General features: G+C 35.1%; 1 protein-coding gene and 1 pseudogene across 3 annotated transcripts in view; both read left to right on the top strand.

Moving 5' to 3' along the window:
- KIAA1328 (KIAA1328 ortholog) overlaps positions 1–21,787 on the top strand; it is a 562,551-nt gene that overhangs the window by 83,307 nt on the left and 457,457 nt on the right. The gene's annotated exons all lie outside the window — the stretch shown is intronic.
- LOC111718988 lies at positions 8,087–11,328 on the top strand (annotated as a pseudogene).

The raw sequence follows: 21,787 nt of genomic DNA, 5'->3' as shown, positions 1-21,787 counted from the left end.
TTGGGGACCTTATTGAATTCTCTCATGTTGTAATTGAGGTTGAAAGCTTTTAAAAATTGGTGTTCCATACCTCTGAGAGTCCTGAAAGGTACAGAAAGAAGTTGTAAGAATAAAAAGTCCTCTGGACCTTGATGTGTTGAGATGTAAGGGATAAATATTTCCAAAACAACATTAATATCCTCACAAAGCTTCTATAAATTGGGATGGAGGTTAGGGTGGAAGTGAGGGAGTGGAAAGGTAAGCTTTTATAATGGGAACCTCACTTGTAGTGTTTTTTATCATGGCAGTCTCAGACGTGAGGGTTGAAATGGGAATGAAGTGAAATTAGGTCCCTGAATGTTTAGTTTTTTTCTCTAAGTAACATAGGGATGTAAAGTGGGATGTAAAGTAATTCCTATGTCTTCTATACCTTTTAAAAGCCTTAATACTTGATGATTTCATTTTCAGGCATATTTATATTTAGGTATTCTAAAGCCCACCTTCTTAAATTGTAGTTCACACCCCTATATGAAGTCTAGTAACCAAATATGGAATTGATTGTCACATTATGTTTTAGTAAATGTTTGATTTGTATGCCTATTTTTATATACCTATATATTCAGGGTAATATAAAAATTTCTCAGGGGGAAAAAGGGTCATGAGTAAAAAAAGTTTAAGATAGAGTGCTGCTAATATAAGAGGAAAACAGTTGTTTTGGGAGGTAGAAAACTATTTTGAGAAAGGGAAGGCCAACATTTTTATATGTACCTAGTAAAGGCTATGTGATCTTTTTTCAGTTTAATGTCTATTTGTTAATTATTTTAGAAAATTTGGTTCTGTCAGCAGATTTCTCTGGTGGGATATTCTTTGGTCCAACATGGTAACAAAAGAAGTTGATCAGCCCAAGAAAATTGGGCTTCTCTTTTAGCTTCATTGTGTCAAGCTCCTTTGTATCCTTCAAACTGACCCTACAGAGTGTATTAGAATTTCCTCCTCATTCCATTTCCCACTGAGAGGTTTTCACTCCCTCCCATTGAAGGTTCTCTAACAATGTTGTTACTACAGGGTCCAGGGTCCTTATAATTAGCTATGTAGGTAACCAAGTTTCTGTTCTTTTGTACTCCAGTTCCTTTCTCTACTTCAGTAATGAATTTAACTACAAAATCATAGCAATGAATTCATGAGAACAAAAGTTCACATCTTCCGGGCCAGGTATAGCTGAGGCCAGTACAGACACTCATTCTGGAGATTAGAATACAGTGAAGTATTTGTAGACCATTAATTCAATAAAAACAACCTTTACTTCTGAGAAGATTAAAAAGGATATAATTCCTAATTAAATTCCAACTCTTAGTGCTTGGGGTGAAGGATTGTGGGATAGCTGAGGATGGTTAGTGGTAAATATCAATCAAGCATGTATTAATTGTTGGTGTGTACTAAACATTGTGCCAGGCACTGGGTATACAAATATAAATATTGATGGAAAAAATTCCTACACCAAAGAGCTGTTATGGTGAGTAATTATATTTCATAATGCGAGCAAGGAAGGGCCTTTAATAGGATTGACTAGCCCCTATGTACTGACTGCACTACTTCACAGTTAGTGAAGTAACACTAGCTACCGATCTTTGGGTTATTTTCTTTCTTTTTTTTTCCCCTAGTAATACATATTGCTTTGTGAATCATGTTGAGAAGGAAAAATCAGAGCAAAAGGGAAAAACCATAGGAAAGATTAAAAAAAAAAACAACAGAAAAAAAAAGTGAACCTAGCATGTGTTGATTTATATTCAACCTACTTAGTACATTTTCTGGATGTAGGTGGCATTTTCTGTACAATGTCTATTGGAATTGCTTTGTATTATTGAACCACTGAGAAGAACCAAATCTTTCATAGTTGATCATCATACGTTCTTGCTGTTATTGTATGCAATATATTCCTGGTTCTGTTTGTTTTGTTCAATTCATATAAATCTTTCTAGGCCTTTCTAAAATCAGCTTATTCATCATTTTTTATAGAACAATAATATTCTATTGCCTTCATATACCACAGCTTGTTTAGCCATTCTCCAATTGATAGGCATCTACTCATTTTCCAATTCTTTGCTACCACAAAAAGAACTGCTACAAACATTTTTGCACACTTGGGCCCTTTTCCCTCCTTTATGATTTCATTGGGATACAGAATCAATAATGGCACTTTGGGTCAAAGGATATGTACAGTTTTATAGGTCTTTGGGCATAGTTTCAGACTGTTCTCCAGAATGGTTGGATTATTTCACAATACTACCAACAATGCATTATTAGTGCCCCAGTTTTCCCACATCCCCTCCAACATTTGTCAATTGTCATTACCTTAGCCAATCTGACGTGATATCTCAGAGTTCTCTTAATTTGCATTTCTTTAAAATAATGATTTAGAACATTTTTTTACATAACTATAGATGGCTTCAATTTCGTCATCTGAAAATTGTCCATTCATATCCTTTATCATTTGAGAATGACTTGTATTCTTACAAATTTGACACCATTTTTTATATATTTTAGAAATGAGACCTTTATCAGAAATGATATCAGAAATGGCTATAAAGATTTTTTTCCCAGCTTTGAACTTCCCTTTTAATCATGTTTCTGTTGGTTTTGTTTGTGCAAAAACTGTTTAATTTATTGTAATCAAAGTTGTCCATTTTGCCTTTCATAATGTTCTCTGGTTCTTCTTGGTCATAAATTCCTCCTTTTCCCAAAGATCTGATAGGTAAGTTATCACTTGTTCTCCTCAGAGTTTATGATATCATCCTTATGTCCAAACCACATACCTATTTTGACCTTATTTTGTTATGGGATATGAGATGTAGGTCTATGCCGAGTTTTTGACATAATATTTTTTAGTTTTCCCAACAATTTTTGTCAAATACTGAGTTCTTATTCCAGAAGCTGAAATTTGGGTGTTTATCAAATACTAGATTGCTATAGGCCTTGATTATTATGTCTTGAGTATTAATCTATTCCATTGATATACCACTGTATTTCTTAGCCAGTACCAAATGGTTTTGATGACTGCTGCTTTATAATATAGTTTTAGGTTTTGTATTGCTAAACCACCATCCTTTGTATTTTTTTTTTTCATTGATATTCTTTATCTTTTGTTCTTCTAGATGTTTTGGCAGTTTGATTAGTATGGCAGAACAAGTAGATCAATTTAATTGTCATTTTTATTTTATCAACTTGGCCTACTTATGACCAATTGCTATTTTTCCAATTGTTTATATCTGACTTTATTTGTGTGAGAAGTGTTTTGTAATTGTGTTCATAGAGTCATTGAATGTCTAGCTAGGTAGACCCCCCAAGTATTTTATTATGTCTACAATAATTTAAAATTTTTCTTTCTATCTCTTGCTGATGGGCTTAGAAATGCTAATGATTTGTGTGGATGGGTTATTTTGCTATTCTTCTTTCTGTAACTTTACTTTCCATAGCAAAGTCTGGTGACCTGAAAGTCCTAAGACATTGCTTCTTTTTTTTTCCCCCTTCATTTCTCTAAAAGGAGTAGTGATCTAGGTTCTAGCTGTATGTAGGAATGACTGGGAGAAGTGAGTATATTAACTTTTTTTTTGCACAGCAATTGGGGTCTAACTACAGGGTCACACAGCCAGGAAGTATTAAGTGTCTGAGGTCAAATTTGAACTCAGGTCCTTTAAACTCCAGTTTATATTATACTGTCCCATCTAACTGCCCCTGAGTATTAACTTTTTAAACCAAGGGAAATTCAGATTCTTACCAGATTTCTGAAACCAAAGGTCCCTTTGTATGTAAAGAAAAGAAGAGAAAGTGGAGAGTAGGAACAAAGGAGGTGGTGAAAAGTTTTCTGGGATTTTCTCAAAACTCATTTGCTTGTTTAGACTATTTAGTATATAAGCATTTATAAAGCAATGTTGTTGAGTTGCTGGACTCTTTGTAACTCTTTGTGACTCCATTGGTAGTTTTCTTGGCAGAGATATTGGAGCAATAACATTTCCTTTTGCAGCTCATTTTACAGATGTGGAAACTGAGGCAAAAAAGATTAGGTAAACTTTACTGAAGATTACACAGCTAATAAGTATATGAGGCCAAATGTGAATTCAGAAAAATGAGTCTTCCTGACTCCAGGCTCTGCAATCTATTCACTGAACCATGTAGGACTCCAATGACAGTATACTAGATAGTTATTACAACATTTAAGTAAAACACTATTCTCATGCAATATACAGTCCAATGGGAGACATGACCCACATGTAAATAATGATAATTTTTTAAAGTGCACAATGCACAAAAGAAATGCAACCAAGTTTTAGATGAGATCCTAAAAAGGTCATCGTCATTGAGCATGAAGAAGAGTTGTTAAAAGGTTATTACATCAACCATTCTGGAGAACAATTTGGAACTATGCCCAAAGGGCTCAAACTGTCTATATACCCTTTGATCCAGTAGTGACTCTATTAGGCTTATATCCTAAAGAGATATTAAAGGAGGAAAAGGGTCCCACATGTGCAAAAATGTTTGTGGCAGCCCTTTTTGTAGTGGCAAGAAGCTGGAAACTGAGTGGATGCCCATTAGTTGGAGATTGGCTCAATAAGTTATGGAGTATGGATGTTATGGAATATTATTGTTCTGTAAGAAATGACTAGCAGGATGATTTCAGAGAAGCCTAAAGAGACATACATGAACTGATGCTAAGTGAAATGAGCAGAACCAGGACCTGATCATTGTACATGGCAACAGGATTGTACAATGATCAGTTCTGATGGATGTATTCTTTTCAACAAGAAGATGATTCAGACTAGTTCTGATCATCTTGTAATGAAGAGAACCATCTGCACCCAGAGAGAGAACTGCGTGTAGATGACAACATAGCATTTTCACTCTTTTTGTTGTTGTTTGCTTGCATTTTATTTTCTTTCTCCCTTTTTTTTCTTTTTGATCGATTTTTCTTGTGCAGCAAGATAATTGTATAAATATATATGTATATATCGGATTTAACATTTTTAAAACATGCTTAACATATATTAGATTACTTGCCATCTGGAGAGAAAGTAAAGGAAAGGAGGAGAAAAATTGGAACACAAGGTTTTACAATAGTTAATGTTGAAAAATTATCCAGCATATGTTTTGAAAATAAAAAGTGTTAAATTAAAAAAAAAAAAAAGATATTGGAGCAGTCCAGGTATATAGTAATGAGAGCCTGCACTAAAGTGCTGACAGTGAAAATAGAAAAAAAAAGGATAGATAAAAGAGCTATTGGGAAGATAGAATCAATGTAAAACATTAAGAGGTGAGAGAGAAGGGAAGAATTAATTTTTTTAAAAAAAATTACTTAGTTAAAACTTAAAAACAAAATAGAAAAAGAAAAAAAAAAACATTGTCATGTACCTAGCAGAATATCAGGGAGGATTCAAAATATGTAACTATAAATTTCCATTTCAAGAAAACATATATAATATTAGAAGAGATTATATTCTTTGTAGGTTTTCTTTTGTTCTCCATTGTCCACTCTTTACTTTATTCTTTTTTTCCCCTTTTCATCCTTCCCCCATACCCCAGGCAGGTTATAGTTAAGCACAGATATATTTATGTATGTATGTATATATGTATGTGTGTATGTATACACACACACACACAAAACCTACCTATATATACATAACCATATATATATATACACACCCACACACCCACAATACACCCACACAGTTACATATATCTATATACACACACCTACATATTTCTACATATACACATATATACATATGTAAGCATGCATCTAAAACAATCTTAATATGGCGGACATATAATGTAGATTTCTCTCTCGATTGAATCTTTTAAGTTAGACTTTTGTCTGAGATCAGTTATTACTACCTGTACTTTTTTTTTATTATAGCTTTTTATTTACAAATATATGCATGACATATATTTTCAGCATTGACAGTTGCAAATCCTTTTGTTCCAACTTTTCCCCTCCTTCCCCCAACCCCTTCCCCCAGATGGCAGGTTGACCAATACATGTTAAAGATGTTAAGGTATAAGCTGAATACAATATACGTACACATGTCCAAACAGTGATATTGCTGTATAAAAGAGTCGGACTTTAAAATAGTGTACAATTAGCCTGTGAAGGAAATCAAAAAAATGCAGGCAGGCAAAAATAGAGGGATTGGGAATTCTATGTAATGGTTTTTAGTCATCTCCCAGAGTTCTTTCGCTGGGTGTAACTGGTTCAGTTCATTACTGCTCCATTGGAACTGATTTGCTGAAGATAGCCAGGTCCATCAGAATTGATCATCATATAGTATTGTTGTTGAAGTATATAATGATCTCCTGGTCCTGCTCATTTCACTCAGCATCAGTTCATGTAAGTCTCTCCAGACCTTCCTGAAATCATCGTGTTGGTCATTTCTTACTGAACAATAATATTCCATAATATTCATATACCACAATTTATTCAGCCATTCTCCAATTAATAGGCATCTACTCAGTTTCCAGTTTCTTATGAGGACTTTCAAGCCATAGTTTTCAGACCTTTCATTAGAATTGACCAAATTTATTTAGATCTTGTTTGTTATTCTTCCTAAAACATGACTCCTAGAACTGAATAACATATTTCAGATGTAGTCTGACTGGAATATTGAATACATTGAACCTATCATCCTTCATGTTGGATGATGTAATTCTGTTTCTACTGTTGAAGATCATGTTACCTTTTTTGAAACATTATATCACATTATTGACACATTTTTCACTTTCACATCTCTAAAACCTTGATACCTTTTTAGATAAACTGTTTTCTGACCATGTTTTTATGATTCTGTGCTTATTTTTTCAACAAAAGTAGTTTTTCAGTTTATCCATATTAAATTAAAATTGTTCAGTTTTTCTAGACTTAGAAACCATTTTAGATTCTAATTCTGTTACCCAAACACGTCAGCTATCTTTACCGTTATCTGGTCATTAAAAAAATTGAAAAAGGTCAAGAATTAAGTCCCCTGGGAACTCTATTAGGACTTTCACTGTAGATTGATGTTAATTTTTTTTTCATTTGTTAAGCCATTTAAAATATCAAAATAAATATCTAATCTACCAAATATCCATTCTTTGATCAATATCTCTCCATCCTATCTTAACCACAAAGATATAATGAAACAGTGAAATATTGTGAAAATTTAGTGAAAAAATTATAATGAAATATTTTACACAAATTGAGTTGAGACATCTAGTCAGCATCTTATAATTTCTGTCAGAAAAGGAAGTGAACTTAAACTGGCAAGCTTGTTTATTAATACATTTATTTTATCTTTTAATGGTCTTCCTTCTAAGCATTTCCAAATTGTAAGGAATTGAAGAAAAGATGAATTCTCAGTGATCACTGTTCTTTTCCTAAATGCTCATGGAACCATCCTTTTAATTTTGTCAGGAATTGGCCCGTAGATAGAGGAATCACTAGCTTATAACTTGAAGAATCTAATGAGTTTTTGTCTTTAACATCTAAAACTTCTCTGTGGCCTTCTATATTAAGTAATATTTATATACCTCTTTAAGGGTTTACAAAATGTTTTTCTTATAACAGTTTTGATGTAAATAGTACAAATATTTCCATTTTATAGATGAAGAAAATGAGGAATAGAAAGACTAAGTGACTGCCCATGCTTATAAAGTTGCTAAGTTTCAGAACCATCATCATTAAAGGCTCAGGATTTTCAAATTCAGTGCTCTTTACACTATGCTATATGAAACCATACCATACCATACCATACTATACCATACCATACCATACCATACCATACCTATACCATACCATACTATACTGTTATATACCAGCCTGTGCTCTACTCTACTTTCGATCAAATTTGGCCTTATTTCAGGTGCTAAGAGCTCATTCTGCAGCACAGTTTATAATCCCTATTCTTCTTATAAAGGTCAGTGATTGGTTAAAGATGGTAGTTGTGGCCATTTAGCCAGTAAGTATATTTTTTATGCCCTCACTCTACTTCATGTAATAAATTTCATTATTCTGTTATAATTCAGTTGTTTTCAGTCATGTCTCACTCTGTGACTCCATTTAACATTTTCTTGGAAAAGTTATTGGAATGATTTGTCATTTCCTTCTACAACTAATTTTATAAACAAGGAAACTAAGGCAAACAGGGTTAGCTGACTTTTCCTGGGCATAGATAATAAGTGTGTGAGGCCAAGTTTAAACTCGGGAAAGTGAGTATTCCTTGCACTTTATCTACTGTGCCATCTGGCTGCTCAGATTTTACTTTTAGTGTGTGTGTGGGAACCCCATAAAGTATTAATAGTGAAGACTCAGACCTCTTTGGTACTAAGAAATCCTCTACCTATTAACTTTGGACAGTTAAAGCTGCCTACAAGTAAACTGCAGACCATCACCAAGCACTTTATATCTTATGAAGTGTGTCCATGAGGTTCTACAGTTTGACCTCAGGCTGTGGGAATGGGATGAGGTGGTGAGGTTGATGATCAGATCCTTCCAGCATGGTATATAGGAAGCATGGGAAGGTAGAAATAAAGGTTGATGTAAAACCTTACAGTTCTAAGTGAGAATCTCTTGATGAGATTGCAGACACAGACTTTACCTTGATTTGTGTTAAATTTCTTGTATATCAAACTTTGACTTTTCTTTGTTACCTCCATGCTAGCATGCCTACTGCCCTCCTTAATGATGACCTGGGATTTGATTCTGGGGATTTGGCTTTTCCCCTTTTATTTCTTTGTGTAAACTTTTTTACATTTTGTTAGTGACTGAAGAGCCTTTGGATTCTCTAAATTTATGTCCTTTCGACTTTTAGTCCTTATCTGGTAAAGATTATAGTTCTAGGGTGTTTGCTGACTCCTGAGAAGAACTGCTCAACCTACTTCAGGATTAAGTACTTCTTTTAAAAATGGTCATGAAGATTAGAGAAGGGCTCCATGGTAGAGCTCCATTATGCTCATACCCAACTTCCCTCTTCTTTTTCAGAAATCAGTTTGACTTATATCTTTATAATTTCCTCTCTGAGTCTTTGTCTGCTTGTATTTACTAACTGAACTAGGAAGTTTAGGAAATTTTTAATCTTACAATCTGAGACTGATTGCATGTATAAGGAAATGTATAAGGAAAAATTGAATTTTTTTTAATGATTTTTGTCCTATCTGTAAAAGAAATAATCATTTTAAGGATCTGTGATTTTGTACTTCACTTTGCAAACTCTGTCCAACTTAGTGATTGTTCTTGAGTTGCTATGCTTTGAACTCTGATCTACCTGGCTTCTGGCTCAGCACTCTAGTCCTCAACCCTTGGAACATTGCAGAACCTCCAAAATGAGATTCATAAACACTCAGAATTTGTCCAAGCTAACCATACAGAAAACCATATGGATTAAGAATTCCTTTTTCCTAAACTTTTTGATGAACAGCTCATAGAGCTCTGGTTCCTCCTAAAGATATCTTATATAAGAACTGCAGATAGAGAGTGATTTAAGCTCAGAATTGAATAGGAAGAATCATCTGATGAACTAGATTGACTTTCGAACTTACATAGGACATTTAATTATCCCAAGCTTCTCTTTAAATAAAAGAGCTATATTTTTTTTAATATTCTTCTGGTGATGCCATAGTCCTTGAAGAATGAAACTTGAGGCTCACCTGTGTGTGTCATAGATAGATGTCAACATTATGCCAAAAAAGCTCTCTGCAGGTTTTCATTAAGAATATTAATGCAGGGATGGTGGCTGAGAGCCGACTGATGCTTGTAATTGAAAAGTCCTGAAGTAGCTGGGCCTTAGGGGCATCCTTCCTGTCAGCCTCTCAGCTTTCTCCCTCACTGACATATGGATTGTGTATGCCATGGCAGTAATGCATCAGCATGTGCTTCCCGTGGAGAACTGTGGCCTTAGTCTTCTTTCTCCACCATGGCCAGAGTCACTGGTCCTGGGCTTAGCACCACTGCTCCCATCCCAGGCTGCTTTGATGCTGGTTGCCTGGTAGTTGTTGGCAACTTCTAAGTGGAGTCTTTACACTATATCAGGGCAGGAGTCACCATCCCAGTGGACCTCCTCTTTGTCCCCACTATGTTTTCTGCTACCGTGGTGCTGCTGTTCCCCGTAACTTTGCCATGGCTCACTTCCGTGCTGTACTCATTGTTATTGCCTTTGTGGCCATGTTTCTCTGTGGTATCTTCTTCATCCAGGAACACTAGCAGCTCCATCACACGGCTGCCCTGTCCAAGGGGGTTTTCATCATTGACATCTTCATTTTCCATGGCACCTTCGCCTATGAGTTTGGGTTGGTGTCCACAGACACATTGGGAGCTGCCTTCCAGCCATCCCCCAGCCAAACCTGCAAGTCTCCAGGGAGCAGTAGCCCTCCACTTAACCTGAACTGCATACCTGAAAGTATTGCCATGATACTAGCAGGAAAGGAGGTCAGGGGAGCTAAGTTAGGCCTCCAGCTTCCTTGGGTTTTCTTTTGTACCAAAAAGATTTTTTTTTTTTAAAGAAAAAATATTGCTGATAGGGTGCATCCTCCCTTTGTGGGAGGACCCTATGCTGTCCTCAATTTGACACTTGTACCATGAAGAGCAACAACCTTTGCTGGCAGCTCAATCCCAGCATATTACTTTTAAATCTCTATTTTTTTTTTTTAAACCCTTTCCCCATTTATTCACCAATCCAGCCCTTAAAGTGCCTTCTGCTTCCCACTGGTTTTGAGGCCAGGCCACTGGAGTCTTTTTGCAGGAATTTCGGGGATGGGGGAGTGGGACATAGCAAAGGAACTAGTCAGCTTTGCCCTTGCCCCTCCCCACCCCCCCCAGCTTCTATATTGCTCAGATTTCCCTTTGCTCATCCCTTATTCCCTTAGGGTAAATAACCCAGCAGAATCACATGGATATTTTAGTACTTTTTTATATCTATTAAAAATCTAACTCTTAAAAAAGGATTATTATTGCATTGAAGTTAAAGGATAACTGATGAAAAGCCAATGAATGCCACAAGACTTAGAGCAAGATATTAGCACTGAATGGCCCTTTTGTGGAAATTTTTTGGGAGAATATGGACAAGAACTATGTGGAACAAGTAGGTATTTATGGACTGGGCTACAGTCTTTACTATTAGAGTTAGAAGATTCATGAATTAAGTATGAATTTGCATGTTATACAAGGAATCTTAAATCATAGAAATTTAAGGATTTCCTAACTAAGGGGAAATAAGAACTAAGTTAAGTCATTTAGAGCGGTAAGATAAAAATAGAATTTTGTGGGGTTTTTTAAAGTTTATAACACTTGGGACAGCTAGGTGGTACAGTGGATAGAGCACCAGTCCTGAAATCAGGGGAACCTGAGTTCAAATCTAGTCTCCAGACACTTAACATGTGCTAGCTGTGTCACCCTGGGCCAGTCACTTAACCCCAATTGCCTCGGGGGGAAGGTTTATAACACTTGTTTTTTTAAAAATAAAAAAGTTATTATTTTTATATTAATCTTTAATTACAAATATTTTTATTCCCCTTCCCCAACTTAAAAACATTTTTAGTCCAGAAAAAAAAAAAAGTAAAATGAGGTGGTTCTTTAAAAGTACCCAGAACCATGTAATGAACTTAACAACATAATAACAATAACAGTAAATAATAAGCAATTACATAGTACTTAATATGTGCTACATGGTGTACTAAGGGCTTTATAATTATTATCTCATTTCATCCTCACAACATTATTAACCCCATTTGCAGATGAGGAAAGTGAGGCAGACAGAGGCTGAATGACTGGTCTAGATTCACATGTCTAGCAAGTGGATGAATACAGATTAAAACTCAAGTCTTCCTGACATTAGCCTACCAACTCTATCCCCTGTGCTATAAAGCTACCTAATATATGCATTTTTAGACACCTATGTGGTTCTCTCACTTCATCAGTGAATGAGAAGAAAGTGCATATTTTCATTTCTTCTTTGGAATCAAGTTTGTTGAATATAATTTCATAATGCTTGGTTTCCTTTTTCCTTATACTTTATATTTATCATTGCTTAAACTGTTTTTACAGGTTCTGTTTATTTGGCTTTAGTTTATATGAATCTGTCTATGCTTCTTTGCATTTCACATTCATAGTTTCTAAAGATGCAGATATTTCCTTACTTGGATCTATCATAATTTGTTTAGCTATTGCAGAAGTTGTTGGGATTTGTCTGCTTTGTTTCCAATTCTTTGTTATTACAAAAAGTATTCATTTATGTGTATGTAAAGGTCTCTTCCCTTTTAAATCAGTGCAGTTTCTTAATCTAAGGATATAGGACTTTTTTTGAAGTATAGTTTCAAATCTTTTTTCTAGAAACATGATTATGTTCAAAAAAGAAACACATCTTATTCTGCATTCTTTTAAGTCCTTCACTATTCTTTCAGGAGGTAAGTAGCATGTTTTATCATTAGATCACTTAAAATTTGATTAGTTGTTATATTGATCGGAGTCCCTAATTCCTTTATAGTTGTTTGTCTTTATGATAAATTGGTGTGTAACTTATATTCCTGTTTCTAATCACTTTACTTTTTATCAGTTCATGTAAGTCTTCCAAGTTTTCTTTGAAACTACTTCTTTATCATTTTTGTAGCATCATCATAATACATTATATTTATATAATTTAACTTGTTCAGCTATTCCCCAACTGATTGATAATCTCCCTAGGTTCAATTTTTTTTTAGGATACAGATCTAGTTGTGGTATCTCTAGGTCAAAGGATATGCATGGTTTTATAAGCCTTTGGGTCCAGTTCCAAATTGTTCTTCAAAATGGTTTGATCAATTTCAAACTTTATCAACAGCATTAGTGTCTCATTTTTCCCACATCCAATATTTGTCATTTAACTTTTCTATCTTATTAGCCATTCTAATGGTGTGAAATACCTCAGAATTGTTTTGATTTCTCCAAAAAGTAGTGATTAAGAGTATTTTTTAATATACATAGTTTTTGATTACCTTATCTGAAAACTGACTTGATATATATTTTTTTATCATTTATCAATTGGGAAATCTCTTATTTCTATAAATTTGACTCACTTTTATATAGTTTGAGAGATGAGGCCTTTATCATGTAAACTTGCTTCAAAAATGTCTCACTATGACTTTTTCTTGGATTTCCCTATCAAGATTCAGTCTGATATGTTGTCTAGATCTCAAAGGAACATTTTTTTCTTTTTAAGAAGAGATAAGGGAATCTTATTGTACTGTGTCTTGCTATTTAGTCATTATAGCTCAGCCTCCCTGTTGATTTTATTTAATTCTTTTTAGTCAGTACCATATATTTTGATGATTACTCCTTTATAGTTTAATATGATGTCCAGATATGTTGTTTCTCAGTAACTTCTCCTTTATTCATTATTTCTCTTGAGATTCCAGGATTTTTGTTTCTTCATGTGAATTTTGCTATCATTCTGTTGACCATTGTAAATTATTCACTTAGTGGGTATGATTGCTACTGCATGGAATTTGCAAATCACTTGAGACAACATGTCTGTCCTCAAGGAGTTGGCAGGCTAATGGAGGAAGAGTAGTAAGTAAACAGTTATGGATAGATGTAAAGTGTATAAAAAAGAGTAATTTTTAAGAACATTGGAAATCTAGGATGTGCCAGTGGTATAAGTTCCAGACAGAGTAGTTTATATTTGATCTTAGAGTTGATAGGGAGCCACTGAATAATACTGAGTCATTTAGTGACATTCTTAGACATGTGCTTTAGGAAAATCACTTTGGTGGTCATATGGAGAATGCATCAGAGTATGGAAAGATTTGAGGCAGGAAGACAAATTATCCTTTAATGGTTAGGAACCTCTTTTTTAGAGAAGCAGTATTTCCCAACCTGCCCATCTGTATTTAAAAACAAATCTTTGCCTGAATAAAGTTCCCTGGTACAAGGAAAACAGTATTTGTGGCGTCTAGCAGCATTGTATATTAATATAGCAAAATGTGCTGCTACAAGCCTTATCAGAATGCTGATTTTCATGTTATGGATTTACATTGATTTTTGAAGTCTTACAAATTGAATTATCCAGAGATAGTAATTTCTTTGTACTTGGAGGAATAGCTTATTGTATTTAAGATATCCCAGACAATAGTTGTTTTACTAATCTAATAATTATCCTCTTATACTTTGTAAATTGTGATTGCTTGAGGCCATTTTATTTTCTGTGTGGTTTTATATAATTTTTTTAAAGTTCTGTTACTTTTATTGTATAATGCTATAGAAATGTTATGCCAAGTAGGAATAATTGACTAAAGTTTCCTTACTATTTACATCATATATTGATAGGTAGCTTAGGATAGATATATAATACATTTATAAATCATCAGCATTTCTATATAATAGCAATAAAACCCAGCAGGAAGAGAGAAGAGAAATGCTATTTAAAATTAATGTGTAATGTACAAAATACTTGGAACTTTCCCTCTGGAGGTGAGAAGTATGTAAATATAATTGTAAACAACTATTTACAAAAACAAAATTAGTTAAATTATGGGGAAAATATTCACTGCTTATGGCTAGACTTTCAGGCTTTTTTTCCTGGGAATTCATAAGAGTTGACTTTCCCTATTTCCCCATTTCTCTCTTCATTTGACTCCGGCACATCACACACTCCCTTTTATTCTCTCTCCTCCTTTTCCCTCCCTTTCCCCCCTCCCCCCGCCCCCATTGTTCCAACTCCCCATCTTTGCCCTCTATCCCTTATCCTCCCCACTCTTGTGGGGAATCTTATAATTCATATTCTATAATGTAACCCCAAAATTGGTTTAATCTGTGGATAAGGTTTCACTGAGCTCTTTACAGAGTGTCTTAATCCTCCTTTATTATTGTTACCTCTACCTGACTTTTGTCTTCACCTCACTCTCCTTCTGTACATTTATTAGTGTCTCTGCTGTTACTTTGACTGTTGCATTTATTTGCTCTTCCTGCATTTCTTGTTATTTGGTGTTTAAGAAGCAAATAATGTCTTCAGTTCTGATTTTTTTCCCCTATGAAGACTTCAAATGCCTCTTTCTTAATGTCTATATTTTTTTCATTTATGACTAAATTCAGATTTGCAGTGTAGGTCATCTTCATCCTAAACCTCACTGTATTTTGTTATAGATTATCCATTCCCTTTTGCTTTTTCTGGTGGGTGCTGGATAGTCTTTTGTTATTTGAATTTCCTTGGTACTTGAAGGAGAGGATGATGGATTATGGGAGTTAGATTGATATAAGCCTCAAAATTTACTATTCCATTAATTAGTTCATGTTGTGAAAATCAATTCAGTTCTAAATCTAAATCAATAATAAAGCTTAAAGGGGAACACCAAACTAACAATCCATAGTTCTCTTGAAACTTCAGAGAACTTAAGTCTTTGCCTTAAATCTACATTTGTCATAAAGGATTGTCTGAATTTGTAGCTTTCTCAACATTTTCTACTGAAGATTCCAATTGCATTAGGAGGATTAGATGCTATTGAGGGTTCAATCCTATTCATAAAAACATAGAGTAACTCTTCAGGTGCAATATTTAGACAAATGAATTTAATTACTTCAATTATGTAAAAGATTTGGGAGGATACTTATGTATTTAATTATAGAACAATACATAGCAATCAAATAAGTTATTTATACATGTTTGTACTATAGGACACACAGCACAAACATGTCATTTCTACATTAGTAATAAATTTGAATAAAATTGCCTTTTTCATTGATGTAACACAAAATATTCCATAAGTTACATCCTCTAAGAAACCTGATTGTAGTATAATTTTCTTCTCCAAATCACACTGGGAATGCTTCTTATTTAGTTTCCATATTCAATAGAATAACAACTAGATTCCACAGATAGTTGTATCCAATCAGTCAATAGTAATAATTCCACAATGGGAAACTGAGCCAGAAGGATCCCACTTTAAGATTCGGCCAAAGGTTTTACTTAGATATTTATAACTTATAATGATGCTGTTTATTCGAATGGTCTAGATTCTTGGTGGTCTAGAGGTTAGTAGTTATAAGAGAGTTCTGAAGAATCCCCTTCAAATCGGTCGCAGGTTTTAAGAGTGAAAGAATTCACTCATTCCCAAAATATTAGTTGCAAAATGAAGTTTGTTAGATAGAAATCAGTTTACCAAGAGACTGACTTCTATAGTGGTAGATCTATGGAAAATGGAGTTTTGCACTGAGAATGAAGTTATCAGTGGGGCCAGAAGTTCCTGGCAGTAAAGGGAGCTGCCCAAGGTACATTTGCAAAAGACATTAAATTGGGTGTTTTGGTAGGGGCTGGGACAGCCCAGATCTCCTATTGGAATTAACAAAACTTGCAAGGAGAAATGCTTTTGACCAGGATTTGTAATTGAATCAAAAGCTTTGGCATCCTGGAAAGATAACCTATCTAGGGAGGATATTCCTCAGCCAAGAGGGCTGAGAATCTGACTGGCATCCCAGATCAAAAGGAAATACAGTTTCTTAAAGGGACCACAACTGCTTCAATAACACTTCAGGATCACATCCCTCTGAGAAATTTGTGACATTTCTCTGGAATGATGTATTACTGACTTAATAATCGATCAGACAATCATGCTAATTCAAAACAATGTCAGTAACAATCCCAAGAGATTTTGTTTCAAATAGCAAGTTTCACGAATGAGAGTTGAGGACTAGATAGTTATTTTTATTCTAATGGATGGCAATAAACAAAAATGTAACAGGATTCAAACAAATAAACAATTTGACATCTTTCACTTGTTTTTTTTTTTTTTTTTTTCTTCTTATCATGTTTAAACTCATCCTGTTGTAAAGGTCATCATTTCTATATACTAAACAAACTTGCAAATCCTTAGTGAATCCATTTTCTTTTTTAAGGGGTGGGGGTGGGGAGAAGTGTATTATTCAACAAGCTCTTTTCCTAGAGCTGATGACCTTGCCCAGAAGATAGCAAGCTTTTAAATTAAAGGGAATCAACAGGGACTCTAGAGAAGGGGCTGAGCTAGTACTCTTGCCTGCTATCCTTAGGGCTGTTGTGGTCTGTGCTCTTTGGCACCTTCCTACACATAGGGGTGAACTGCTCTGAATAAGCATTCACTTATTTTCTGTCACCAATTTTAGGTGACAATCGCGCCACATAACTTGGTTAACAATCTTATACTTTTCATAAATTGTCTTAGCTGTAATTTCCCTTAGCTACAAGCAAAGATGTAAATATCCAGTTCCCTAAATTGCATTAACATACCATTACAAAACAGGGTTAACAAGGCTGATAAATACCGACCAAGTTTTAAAGAGGTTTTCCATATTCTTTTAGTTTAGTTCATACTTTAAAAACATTCAGGTTACTAGATGACAAGCCAAATCTGGGTTCTGCAATCTCCATCAGAACTCATTACTTATCAGTTACTGTTTACTGAATTTCAGTACTATAGTAGTGGCCTCAGTTGGTAAAATTTTCTTCCAAACTATTGTAGTTCTGAGAGGTCTCAGGAGTTAGGCTTCCTCTTAAATAAGTTTCTCTTTTCAGAAGTTTTCAAACTCTCAAATCCTCTGTCCACACCATCAGTACAAACTGATAACAATTTTCTTTCTGCTTATGCCAATCTTTTTTTTTCCTGTTTATACACATATTCCTTTAGTAGATTTTGTTTAAAGTGCCTTTTAAATTGTGTCCTTTTTTTTTTTTTCTTATTCCGATTCCCACATTCTACCTTTTACTTGCTTTTACAAAACATATATACAATAATCTTCACTGCCCTGAATGTATTTTCTTTCTCTCTCCCGTCCACCCATTTCTTTTGCAGTCAGGGAAGGATGAGAGGGAAAGACACTTATTTTTCCTTTACTGCTCTAAAACAATAAAACTGTTTTCAGTTTTTTAAAAAGGCTTTTTAAATATTTTATAAGATTTAATTCTTATTTTTCCTTAAAATAAATTCTACAGGGTAGTACCTCAAAACTTAATACAATATTTCAGAAGGGAATGAATACCTGGAATTACCCTAAAATCTCAGGAATTCTTTTCTGAAGTCAAATGATTAATTGCCAGATCCCTCTGATTAATTTCAAAACCTCCAGAATCTGCTAAGACTTTTTAATGTTTTATTACTTTAATTATGTAACTTTATTTCTGTAGCCTCATATTGCCCAATGGTGGTACCACAGGAAGGAAAAAAAGTATTTTGGCTTTTCCTCTTTTCTTATAACCTAATGTTGTTGAGGTCAGGAACCAAATGTTGAGGTGTAGACCACATGTTGAGGTCTACATTTGGGGTACCTAAATGAAATTAGGGTTTAGTTAAGGTCTAGTGGCAGGTTTGGGGTATAGGGAGTCAGAGTTCCCCTGTAACCCCCTTGGATTTGGCACAAGGATATATGAGGTCTAGTAGCTGCACGGAATTCCCAATAAAAGCATTTATTGGCCCAGAGAGCTAGATTAATAAAAGAGGTTTATTACCGAGTTTAGAAGTAGGAGATAGGTGAAGGTAGAGATAAGGAGGGCACTGGACAGAGGGTCCTCACATGGCGACCATGTTTGGAATCTCTGCAAAGAGAGGTTCCCAGTGTGGTCCTTTTAAGTCGGAGACTTAGGTCGAGGGGCTTTGGGGTGTAGCCCCAAAGTTGGCTCAGATCCCTGTGGGGCTGGGACAGGTATGGACCTTCTATTGGAATTCAAAGGGACCTGGATTTGTGAGTCAAAGGGTAATTTACATTAGCTGGGGGGCGGGGGGGGGATTGGGAATCAAAGATTGGAATCTTTTTTCATGTCACATGAAAAGTCTAAAGTGGGAATTAGTAACAATATTCTAATTACAGTCTTTAGAAGATTTTCTCTTTGTTTGCATTTTAAATCTTTCAAGGTAACAGAATCTAGATCTTTGACAGAAGCCTGTAATGCCTAAGAAACTGAGCAAGACAAGAGATTAGAGACCAATTCAATAGTTGAGAGAGATACTGGGACCAATGGATCCATGGTTGCTCCCAGGGCTGGACTAAACTATCATCTTAAAGAGTCCAGCCCCAAAGTACTCAGAGGGCAAGCCTTTTATGGGATAACAAGAACAAGATACAATGGGGGAGGTACCTGGGTGGGGATAACCTGATGGGGGGAGGCCTCTAGGATGACACAATGGAGGGAAGTTAATGATATTCTAATGACATCTAAAATGAATAAACCTTTATCCTGTCAAACATTAAGAAGGAATGTCTATAACCTAAAGATATAAAACCTTTATCTCATCAACCATTTAAGAGGGAAAGGTTATAACCTGGGGCAGAATAACTAAATAGGACAACTGGAGAAACTGGGTCACGACATTAAAAGAAACTGAGTCAGGACTTTAAAAGAAAACTTTGGTACAACAATCCCTGAAGAAAGTGGAGGAGACAAAAGATTTCTAAGGGGTATGCTTCTGTAATCACTCAGTTGACTTATTATAGTGTCCCAGGGAGGGAGACAACAAAATCTCAAGTTTTCCCAGATGAAGTGTCCCTAGTCAAGAAGGAAGTATACAATAGTCCCTGACAGGTGGGAGCAATGATCCAGTAAGCTCTCCTAGGTGCTTGATGGGCCAACTCAACTCCAGGGTGAGGGAGGGAAGGAAGAAGGTTTACCTTCTCTGCGAGAAGATGTAAGTCATCAGACTGATCTTCACGTGGAATACCAGAAATGGAGAGGTACAAATCATGAAGGTGTGGAGTTGTCCCAAAGAATTCACAAGTTCAGGCTATTTCCAGGTAAAGGGGAAAAACTTTATTGAAATGCTTAACTACTGTCCTAAGTTTGCTAGAGAAACTAGGAACTTTCTAGGGGAAAGGCAGGACCTTTTATGGGAAAAAAGCCAGAGCAAGGTGTGCTAACCATGCTAATTGTGTGGTCAGTAGGTGGAACTGGTTGTCCTGTTCTTGTACAAGATAACTTCAACCTCTACATATTCTAATTTACATTATCAGAATTTAAATTATACTTGTAAAGTGTTTGGAAAACTTATTTGTTCTCTTAAGTATTCAACAATCCTCTCTTTTAATCTTGTTTGTGCTATTTGTTTTGTCAACTCTCTTTTTAAAAAGTTTCAGATATTTTAAAACCAAAACTTTTTCATTATGTATCTGGTTTAGAGTATCAATCACCTAAACTATGCAAAGAAACAATTTTTTTTCCACTAGACATTTAATAATTTTTAAAATGCAGTGATGTCCTAAATATAGAAATTTGGAATTTCATAAGAGATAGACTTTTTTTTTTCCAGAAATGGAAACTCTTATATTGCTAATTTTCCTAATACTATTTATTTAGGGATTATGCTCAGGTTTACTATTCCACAGCAAAGTGCCACATCTTCTCCTCAGGCATATAGAGTTTTTGGTAGGTTTGAAGTTTCTTTTGTTTTTTATTCCTTTTAATTCAAGCCCTGGCTTGAATCTTTTGTTTTTAGATGTCAAATACTAGCATATCAGTTCCATTTAACCATTTAAAATGGTTTAGCTTTTTTAAAATGATAATTACTTTAAATATATTCCAAGACCAAAATTTCTTCCCAAGTCCTTGGAGGTAATGCTTTTCTCTTTACTATCTCATCCTCTGTAAAGAGGAGGTTCAATTTAGATCAGTTCCTACTTTGCGTCAATTCCACAAAGTTATAGCTCAAAAAAGGAACTGTTGCTATGTTGTTTCAGTTATGACCAATTCTTTGTGATCCCATTTAGTGTTTTCTTGGCATAGATATTGGAATTATTTTTCCATTTCCTTCTCCAGTTCATTTTACAGAAGAGGAAACTGAGGCAAACAGGGTTAAGTGACTTGTCCAGAGTCAAGCAGCTAGGAAGTGTCTGAGGCAGTATTTGAACTCAGGAGTGAGTTTTCCTGACCAAAGGCCCAGCCCTAGGTGCACTGTAACACCTAGATGACCCAGAAGTTGTTGGTATTTAATTAGTTTTTTTGTTTTTTTCCCCACTCTTTGTGATCCCTTTTGGACTTGGCAAAGATAGCAGAGCAGTTTGCCATTTCCTGCCTTAGCATTTTTTACAGATGAGGAAACTGAGGCAAACAGAGTAAAATGATTTGCCCAGGGTCACACAGCTAGGAAGTGTCTGAGGCCGGATTTGAATAAAGGAAGACTGTCTTCTTGACTTTGAGCCCAACAATCTATTATTCACTGTGCTTTCTAGCTGCTCAAAGGGGTGTTGCAACCATATAATTTCTTGAATCAGTTATTTACAGGAGTGGTGACTTGAAGATCATTTAAATAATTTCCTCCTTAGGACTTTAGTCGTGATCTGGGTGCAAAGTAAAATTCTTGCAAATTTGGAGTAGCCAAGTGTCTCTGGACCTTTCTAACTCACAAAGTTGTGGGCTCTATTTTCTTCTCTGCTGCTGTGGGGAAAAAGTTACTGAGCTTCACCAAGAGCTCTGAGTTGAAGCTCACTGGCCTTTTTGAATTTATCTATAGCTTTTCAAAGCAGCTACTCTGTCTCTCTCTTTTAAAATAATAGTTTTTCAGCAGTATTGGCTAAGAAATAGGCTAGTTGATCGGTAGAATAGGTTAGGTTCAAAGGACAAAGTAGTCAATAACTTTTAATAATCTAATGTTTGACAAACTCAAAGACCCCAGCTTTTGGGATAAGAATTCACTGTTTGACAAAAACTGCTGGGAAAATTGGAAATTAGTATGGCAAAAACTAGTCATTGACCCACACTTAAAACTGTACACCAAGATAAGTTCAAAATGGGTTCATGACCTAGGCATAAAGAATGAGATTATAAATAAATTAGAAGATCATAGGATAGTTTACCTCTCAGACCTG

Source organism: Sarcophilus harrisii, chromosome 1 (genome assembly GCF_902635505.1).
Source record: "Sarcophilus harrisii chromosome 1, mSarHar1.11, whole genome shotgun sequence".
Classification (NCBI taxonomy): Eukaryota; Metazoa; Chordata; class Mammalia; order Dasyuromorphia; family Dasyuridae; genus Sarcophilus; species Sarcophilus harrisii.
This window is presented reverse-complemented; position numbering and strand designations above follow the sequence as displayed.